Source organism: Nomascus leucogenys, chromosome 1a, assembly GCF_006542625.1.
Source record: "Nomascus leucogenys isolate Asia chromosome 1a, Asia_NLE_v1, whole genome shotgun sequence".
Taxonomy (NCBI): domain Eukaryota; kingdom Metazoa; phylum Chordata; class Mammalia; order Primates; family Hylobatidae; genus Nomascus; species Nomascus leucogenys.
Window position 1 is genome coordinate 102,540,137 of NC_044381.1, and position 10,494 is coordinate 102,550,630.

General features: G+C 35.3%; 1 pseudogene; it reads right to left on the reverse strand.

The window, feature by feature from the left end:
- Positions 1–8,885: 8,885 nt before the first annotated feature.
- LOC100584034 lies at positions 8,886–9,937 on the reverse strand (annotated as a pseudogene).
- Between the last annotated feature and the right edge of the window lie 557 nt (positions 9,938–10,494).

The following is a 10,494-nucleotide window of genomic DNA, read 5'->3' on the forward strand; positions in this document are numbered from 1 at the left end:
TTCAGTAACATTCATGGAATGAATCATCCCTTTCCAGTGCTCCATGGGGATCAGCTAAACTCTTGCCCTTCTGGTAGTTATCATTTCACTGTTTTTGCCCTAATTAGATTGAATCATTTTTCTATTTATTGCATTCAAAAGAGTCTTGATAATGTTAACCATAAGATATGCTTTAAAATGAGGATTAAGTGAAGACGGAAGGGACCAACAAATTAGTAAAAATAAATAAAGTATGTGATTGATCAAGGCCTCAGTAATCTCCAGGAAATCAAAGATTCAGTTACGTAGAGAAACAGTAGTAAAAGTGGTAGTCAAATTGGACACTATATTATTAGGCGAGATCTCGGCTCGCCACAACCTCCACCTCTCAAGCTCAAGGGATCCTCCCACCTCAAGCGTGCGCTATCATGCCCGGTTAATTTTTGTATTTTTTTGTAGAGATTGGGTTTTGCCATGTTGCCAAGGCTGGTCTCAAACTCCTGGGCTCAAGCCATCCACCTGCCTCTGCCTCCCAAAATATTGAGACTACAGGCTGCAGCCACCACATCTGACCAACAACAATTCTAAATAATGACAATATCCAACAAGTAGTCTTAGGGTTGGGTAGTTGAAACAGCATGAAGGTGAAGGTTAATGGAATTGAGGAGGACAAGAAACTTAAGGCAAAGTGTTCATAAACATCCATATCCTGATGTTGACCTTACTCAGGAAAATATCAGAAATAGCCAGCTATATTTATCTCATCGTATAAAAACACACTTAAACTCTATTCCATGCCAATTTTCCAAGTAATAAATATGATAAAAGATACACATTTTCAAAAATCAATGTGTATCCATGCCACTTTTCTAATTAAGAAACGTGATAAAAGACATACATTTTCAATAATCAATATGTTTATTAAAACCCACTAAGGTCTTCAAATTTATTTCAGATATAAAGATGGAAGGATGGATACTAAGATGAGAGGATGGATACTAACCAAAAAACATATTTTAGATCTGATAGAGATGAATGAAGAAGAAATAAAATTTCCAGTGCAGTAATAAGTAGCATTTAATGAGTATTTATCTGCTTTATATATGTGTGCTGTACCTTACTTACGTTAGTTAATTCAATACTGTAGGATGTAGAGCAAGGAATCAAACCCTGAATGAAGAGACCACTAAAACACATGTCTCTGATACATTCCCTACATACTTACTTTCATCTGCAATGAAAATTTTACAGAATAAGCCAAATACAATGTTTTGATAAATGAAAACTTCAGTTTCTAAAACATATTTCGTTATTGCCTTACAAACTTATTTTATTCAGTAGCATATCAGAACAAATTGTAGCATTACCAAACATATTTACAACTTCTTTTTCCATTACAGCTCTATTGAACTTCTCTCTAATTAATTAAAAATCTCATCAGAAGATAACCTTTACTTTGACACAACATCTTTCAAAATATGTTTCTGAAACGCCATTTATTATATGTTCTAAAATATCAACTTACAAAAGCTTAGACTGGAAATAAAAGGGCTGAATTAGTCAACAATGATTAATTAGACATTTATCTATAGTAAGATTTCAAATCTCTTCATTCTCTTGGCTCAATGCCACATATGTTTATTTAATGAGAACTCTATCTTCTATGAAGTTATGAAGGATTAAAAATTCTGGCATTTAGATGGATACATTTATTCTGATAATAGTTGGTAATGATAGTATATGCTGTATAATTTGAGTAGAAAATACACTTATTTCTGTTCTAAAATACATTTTAAGAAGTTTAGGTATCTGAACTAAATTATGTCAGTTAGCTGATCTTTTAAGTAAATAAATTTGTTAAGTTTAAATAGATAAATTTGTAGCATTTTTTCTGTGAGTCAGCCTAATTTAGGGCATAAAAATATCTTCCAAGAGTATGTTAGATTCCTTTGACTTGATTTAAAATAACTTTTGCATAGATGATGAAATTCCTAATTATATAAACAATCATTAACTGAGGCATAGAAAAACTTTGTGCATAAAGATTGTTGTGGTGGTTGTTGGCTATTTAAAATCACATCTGCTAGCATTATTTGGTTAAGATTTTTCATATTCTGCTTAAGCACTTACAGATTTCCCAAGTGAATTTTCCTCTAAATATTTAGGTTTCAGGAAGAATTTTCCCTAGACATATTAAGTGGTTGGTTTCTAAGTTAATTTTCATTTCTTCATCAGTTTCTGCTTACATATTTTGACTTTACCATGTCCATTTATAATATTCCTTTATCTTCAATGGTGTGGGGACATAACATGAAATCAAGAATTGTGGCAAATTTAATTAATTTTATTTAAGACTGTGAATATAGATAGATATAAAAGTAAGGATGATCATAACTTAGAGTTAATCTTCTATTTAACTTTGTTAAATGAATGTGGTGTAACTGCTTTAACTGCTTTTCTGTTTCAGTTGTTAAATCTTCTGACATTTTAATTTATGCATAAGTGCTTTGGGTTACTAGAGTTGCCTTAACAATTACCAAAACTTGCTGGCTTAAAAAATAAATGGAATTTTGGCCTGGCACAGTGGCTCATGCCTGTAATCACAGCACTTTGGGAGGCCAAGGCGGGCAGATCACTGGAAGGCAAGAGTTCGAGACCAGCCTGGCCAAAATGGTGAAACCCCGTCTTTACTAAGAATACAAAAATTATCTGCGGCGTGGTGGTGCGCACTGTAGTTGTAACTGTCTGGAGGCTGAAGCAGGAGGATCACTTGAACCCAGTAGGTGGAGGTTGCAATGAGCCCAGAGGGCGTCACTATGCTCCAGCCTAGGTGACAGAGTGAGATTATGTCTCAAAATAAATAAATAAATAAATAAATAAGAGACTGGGCACAGTGGCTCACGCCTATAATCCCAGCACTCTGGGAGGCCAAGGCTGGCAGATCGTGAGGGCAGGAGATTGAGACCATCCTGGTTAACACGATGAAACGACTTCTCTACCAAAAATACAAAAAAATTATGCGGGCGTGGTGGCGCGCACCTGCAGTCCCAGCTACCCAGGAGGCTGAGGCAAGAGAATCGCTTGATCCCAGGAGGTGGAGGTTGCAGTAAGCCGAGATTGTGCCACTGCACTCCAGCTTGGGCCACAGAGAGAGACTCAAAAAAAGAATTAAAAAAAAGAATTAAAAAAGAATTAAAAAAAAGAGACAGAGAAAGAAAAAATAAATAAATGGAATTTTATCCTGTCACAGTTCTGGAGGCCAGAAGTCCAGAGTCAAGGTATTGGCAGGATTGGTTGTCTCCTAAGGCTCTAAGAGAGAATCTGTTCCGCAACTCTCTCCTCGCTTCTGATTGTTACGGGCAATCTTTGGCAGTCTGTGCTTGTAGACAAATCGCTCCAGTCTCTGCCTCGGTCTTCTCATGGCTTTATACCACATTCATACCACATAAAGACACATTTGATTGGATTTAGGGCCCACCTGGGTAATTCAGAATGCTCTCATCCTTAATCATAAATGGTAAAAAAAAAAAAAAAAAAAAAAAAATCAAATAAAGTCAAATTCACAGGTACTGGGAATTACGATTTAGACATATCTTCTTGGGGACCACAATTCATCCCACTACAATAAGTTTCATTACAAATTATTTTAAAGTAATTGTTCAAATGAAATCACATACCTGACATCAATTACATTATTATACATTACGAAACCATTTTCATTCGGTTTCTTTTCTCTGTGAATGTTATGGATCAAAAAACAAATTAATTTGTCCTTACCAATATTTTTATAGTCACACTCACAGCATTTGTTCCAGATATTTTTGAGTAACGTTTTGCTGGTTGATCACCACATAAGTTATTTTTTAATTAATTTTATTACCATGTTAATCTGATCAAAATAATCATCCCAGAGTGAGATCCTCTGTAACAAGCAGAGAACATGACTATAACTGCATTCTTTTTCACAAGTCAATAAAACATTAATGTAGCATTTGGTTCATTTTCAGTGAACATTTATCTCTATGCAGAGTTGAATTATCATCATAACTCTCTATTCAATCAATAGTATACACTTTTGACATCGATTAATTTCACCAGTAATTTCCTGATTCTTGGATATAGAATTTGTAACTCTTTGTAATTAGTTCACTCAACACATCCATGAGAATAATAAATATATCCCTATTATAAACTGACCAAAGAGTGATGAGATAATTAATTTTCAAAAAACTAGCAAGTGGCAATTAAATAACAAATTGATATAGCTTTAAAGTCAAACTCCTAAAAGAAAATTGGGTTACCTTTTGTATGCTCTATAGATAGGCATCAATTTCCTTGGCCTTGAAATGTAATGTTCAGTGTTCCCAAGGGCACAGTGATAATTAAGTCAAGTAGAGGACTTTGGGGAAGCAAGTGCTAACTTATAGATCTAAAAAACCATATAATTAAAGGAAGGCATGAGGAAAATAAACTTACTGCTCAGTCTGCAAAACATTTATTTGAAAATTTTACAGGCTAGTGAGCATGGATAGATGTGAATCCATTTTGTGTGTGTATGTGTATTTCTTGCTTCATTATGTTTCTATTTTCAATGCTTTCAGTCATTAGAACAAATAGTTAAAAAGTATTCAACCAACAATTTATCCACACAAAACTAGGAAAATTTGACTGATCTCTGTTTTTAATAAAATTGACAAAAAGATTGGCTGTTTTGCCATCGACTAGTCAAAACTATTTAAATTTCTAATTTATTCTCAAGGTAAAACCACACATTGGCTTTAGGCATCAATATAGCTTTTACTGACATAAGTGTTTGCATTTATTGTTATTGTGAAGACTACAAAGGGATGAGAACCACTAATATCCCAGGATTTCCTGATTGAAATGTACATTACCAGGTGTTTTCACTTTTGTTGCTTCTTTTAAGACCCCCAAAAAGTTTTTATGGCATTAACTATTACAATTTATTAAACATAACTAAATAATAGTCCAGGAGAAAACCCCAGAAAGATATTTATAAAGTTAAGGGCTTCTATTATTTTAACAGAATAAATTTAATGCATTAGCAATATAATTAATTTGAAAACAATAAATATGAACGCAGTAATGCAAGTTTATGGCTTTTAAAGCAGATCCACTTTCTTGAAAAAAATATTTTAAAATATAATTGGTTCAGCTATATGTTAAAATGAAACAGCAGAGTGCCTCTGGCTCTCTGAACTCTAATCATCTTGGCTTCTGTGAAAAGATAATTGAATTTCTTATCTAAATATTGAATATTCCTCACCAACTAACTGAAAGTCAAAATTCTTTTCTGGATAAAGCTTTAAATTATCAGGTATGATCTTGGGTTAATTATACAACCAACATATATTATATATTAAAATAATTTTCAGATCAGCTTGGTTACTTTTCAAAGTATGAGTGTGAAAATCCGTATTTCAAAATCAAGAATGACTGAAAAGTTGGTATTTAAATTAGAATTGACTACTTCTCAACATCTAGCTGAGTTTCACCAAATGTTTACTGTCTGTCACCAGATTATTTAATTTTGAGTATGTACTAAAATTGTTATTTAAGAATTTTAAATGAGAATGTTTGGATTTTATAATTTTTCATACCCCATAAATTTATATTTGCAGATGTGAAAACAAATGAAGACCATCCAAACGAGAATAAGCTAAGGCTATTTATTCAGAGCTTGCTATAGCCAGTGAATCAGTCACTATCACCTGCATCTTGCAGAGATTCAAAAGCAGGTGGAAGGAGTGCAGTACAAAAGCTAGAGAAATTGGAAGGCTTCGGGTATGCTCTGATTGGAGCTTGTCGGCATAGGAAAGCGGAAGCCTGGCTAAATAGAAGTAAGGTATCTTATGTTGGTTATGGAGTAGTCTTTTGTTTTCTCTAGGTAGTCCTAAATTAGAAACAGGGCAAGAATTAGGCATGCTGGTAGTTATTGACTGAGTTTTGACCATACAGAGCTGATTGCCACAGAGGTTGTGAGTCAGAGTTCTGTTTTTATTTATGACCTGGTCATTGTCCATTTACATATTCAGTCTCTCACAGATATATACATATTTCATTATAAAATTAATACTCTAAGTTCAATCTAATATTAATCTGTAGTGAAAGCTGCTCTTTGATTTATTAAAACTTTGCAATATTTATTTCTATTTCATCCATAAATTAAAAATAAGGCATGGATTTTCTCTTAAATTAGATCAAATTCTTCGACTACAATTCAAATATCTTCCTCCAATAACTTACAAAGTAAAAAGTCCTAGTATTCAAAGACAAGTTGCTACTAATCAATCAAAGAATATTTAAATATTTAAAACATGGTTCAGAAAATTTTCACCCAAAATATGATGCTAGTTTTATTGCCCCAAATCAGTCATTCTTTGTATCTCTAGGTTGTCTCTGTTTATTAACTCATATGTCTAAGACAGGACTTTTCATTTTCTCCTCTGACTCCACATTGGTCCAATGATCCTTATGAAGTCACTGATGCCCCCGGGCCCAGCCATCTCCAGCAGCTCCTCCTACTACCACAATTCTAGTTTCAGCAGAAAATGCGTATGTACTTTCTAAAGCTCTAAACATTCTACTGGTTTAGTCTTCCAATATTTATTGCTTATAGACATTCTATTATATACTTACATTCAGCTCCTCACCAATAAAAAAGACAAATTTTAGATCATTTATGAGCAGGACTAAAATTGTTTCTGTTAGAATTAATCACTAAAATTTCAAAGTATTACAAATCAATAAATACAGCAAAGAAAAAGGGTGGTAAAAAGTACATATTAATATCAGTCACATTTCAAAAGTGTACACTGAAAGCAGGAGAAAAACAATGGTAATACCTTCTAAATTAAATATTGGCAAAAAAATAAAAAATTTCTTAACATAAAATTAAATGAAAAATAAAGTAAGCTAAAGAAAAATGGAGAGCACATTTCTATTTTTTTACATTCATAAAACTTGTATTCTACTTATATCAGTTTATTACACATGTTCTTAACAATGATTAAGATTAAATTGTTCATGAAAATTTCATAAGAGATTAAACAAAATAGCTATCATCTCAAATTATTTCCCTATTAACTGTTTTTACAGGACATTCATGTTAGGTAAGTATTTTTAAAAATCACAAAAGCAAAATACCTTTAAAAGTTGAACACATGAGTTTTTTCTTTTACTGCTGTACTTGATATAAATGAAGTAATGGATATCAAGCAATTCATTTTACAGCATCTTTATTTGTACATTTGTTAGGTTGCTTAAAATATTTAAATATAAATAAATAAGAGTTGCAAAAATAAGGCTGGACATGGTGGCTCACGCCTGTAATACCAGCACTTTGGGAGGCCGAGGCAGGCAGATCACTTGAGGTCAGGAGTTTGAAACCAGCCTGGTCAACATGGTGAAACCCCGTCTCTACTAAAAATACAGAAATCAGCCAGGCATGGTGGTGGCCACCTGTAGTCCCAGTTACTGGGAAGGCTGAGGCAGGAGAATGGCTCAAACTTGAGGCAGGGGTTGCAGCGAGCCGAGATCACGCCATTGCACTCCAGCCTAGGTGACAGAGCAAGACTCTGTTTCAAAAAAACAAACAAACAAACAAAACAAAGAAAAAAAGAAAGCAAACAACAGATAACTTTACAAAGAATAGGAATCATTTCTGCCCTTCTCTAGAGGAAACTGAGTGACAGCTTTGTATAAAGGAACATTTCCGAAGCTATAGTCCAAGGTGTACACATTGAAACGGCATTCCACCCATTCATATGTTCAGGGTATTATGCCTATGGGGTACCTATTTCTACAACAACCTTGTAAATACTCCCACTGGCAGGGCTCAGAACACTCCCAAAGTACAGTGCCTTGGCATGCTGAACTGAAAAAAGGGGCTCAGAAGTAAAATCCTTCTGACCTTCTCCTGCTCTTCTTTCTCCTGGTCCCCTTTCTTCACCAACTCAGGCCATGGACCCTGAAATTTCTCCTCCCCAAGGCAGGTGAAAGACACTAGAAATCCTCTCCCCCAAAGCCAAACATAAAACGTAAAAATATTATTCTAGCCTTTTCTTGCCTTTCTGTGTGAGAGCTAGCCATAGAGAAATTCCCTGACCTACCTTGTCTGTTAGTAGGTCATAAGGCCCTTATTCCAGAAGGAGTCTTGTCTTATACCCAGAAGGAAGGAATGCCACACATAGAAGCACAAGAAAAATATAAACACGCAGGCCTGGCTTTGTTTCTCCATTCAGTCTATTAGCATTAGATCACTCCCTTTTTGTCAAATTACATTTTTGCATGGCTGTCTACTCTTTGTCGCACCTAAGAATTAAAATGGACAGTTTTTCCTTGAGTCTTTGCATCTTCAATTTGAAGCCTCTCATGTCTTGTAAAACTTTGATTAAATAAATATTTTATGCTTTTCCCCTATTAATCTGTCTTTGTTTTCTTTCAGACCTAGCCAGGAACCCTAAAAGGGTTATGGAAACTTTTCCTTCCTTACAGTTTGCACAACTACAACTAAAACTGGAACAAATTATCCTTTAATCTGATATTAGGACACACCAATATATAGGTGCTTTCCTTTTCCTAGACATAGAGGCAGTTATAACAGAGGTCCTTGTGAGGCCACAATTCAGCAAAATACTATATCAAACATTTATAGCTTATAAGAAAATTTCACATCCCGATATTGGCCACCTACAGATGAAAACATATACCTCCCTAAATCTTAATTGGCCCTATTCTAATGTCAAACATAAAAACCATACAGGAAAAAACAGAAATTCAGATAGAAGTAACCTATACCTTTTTTAAAAAATTATTTTCAGGGCATATGGATGACAAATGGTCCACTGTGTTTTAGAATGAAGTAGACAAATTTGAGAAGCCAGCTAATTTTCACCTTCTTCTCCTGCTTCAGCTTCATCTCCTTGGGTATCTGATGTCCAAAATGTCAAGTAGTTTCTCAGTAGTTGCATTATTAGCATGCTATCTTTGTATGACTCTTAATGTATTGAGTCCAACAATGGCTTCATCAAAAGCTGTCTTTGCAAGACAGCGGGCTTTCTCCAGAAAGTTCAGATTCTCACAATACAACACAGAGAGCTTATGGCCCAGACCCAATCTGATAGGATGTGTTGATTGCAATTCCTTTTCTGATTTCAAAAGTTTCTTTTTTTTTTTGAGACGGAGTCTTGCTCTGTTGCCCAGGCTGGAGTGCAGTGGCACGATCTCGGCTCACTGCAACCTCTGCCTCCCAGGTTCATGCCTTTCTCCTCCCTCAGCCTCCTGAGTAGCTGGGACTACAGGCCCCCGCCACCATGCCTGGCTAATTTTCTGTACTTTTAGTAGAGATGGGGTTTCACAGTGTTAGCTAGAATGGTCTCGATCTCCTGACCTCGTGATCCACCCGCCTCGGCCTCCCAAAGTGCTGGGATTACAGGCGTGAGCCACCGCGCCCGGCCTTCAGAAGCTTCTTGATGTGCTTGTTGTGACTGATCCACAATCCCTTTCTTATCATCACTAGCAGCAACCTGAGCCAAATAACAAAAGTAGCCTCCTTTTGCTTTTAACAGATTTTGCTCTGTGCTTGTGAAGCTTTGGGGATCAAGAACTCTTCCAAAAGGGACAGTACATCATTTACAGATAGCTCTTAGCTCACTTTCCATTTTCTCTCTGTATTCTCAAGCCATCTGCTGTTTTTCTTAGCAGCTTTTGTCATTTGCCCAATACTTGAGACGACGCTCCAAGATGACCTACAGGCTCCTGCAACATTTTTATAAGCAACTGAAAGAAGATTCCTCTCCTAATAAAAAAAAAAATTCAGTTCCTTGTTAGTTACAGACATCATGCAGTCTTTCATGACAACATATTGCTCAGCCCATTTGGCCTTCTGCACCAGGATATTTTTACCCATGACTGAATGTTCTGTGTCAGAAGTGGTTGGCGGTAGACAAATGGGGGCTCAGCAATCTTTGGATGGTGAGAGTGGCTAGGCTCAAACTCTGTCCCTAGATCTTGCTGCTCACAGGATCTGTGTCTCTATTTTCAATTTGTGGCAAAATGTATAAGAAAGTGCTATGAAAGGAATATTACTTGTATTATTTCCTCATCACTAAGTTCTTTATAGCAGCTTCTTTTCCCTTGTGGAAGAGAGTGCCAAAGAGAGCCTATGAATCCCTGAAGAAATTTTAGCTCAGGAAATAATTTTTTAAAAATCCACATCCAACAGCCAAACTGACTTATGTTTACCTTTAGAAGTTTTATAGTTCTAGGCTTTACATTGACGTCTATGATGTGTTTTGTATTCATTTTTACATGGTTCAAAGCACCTGAGTATGGATCAGAGCTCATGTTTTCTGTCTTGTTCTGTTTTGTTTTGTTTTTGGCATATAGATATCCAATTATTCCAGAACCATTTCTTGAAAATGATAATTCTTTCTCCAGTGAATTGCTTTTGTACCTTTGTCAAAAATCAGTATTTTGTGTATGAGAGTGTAT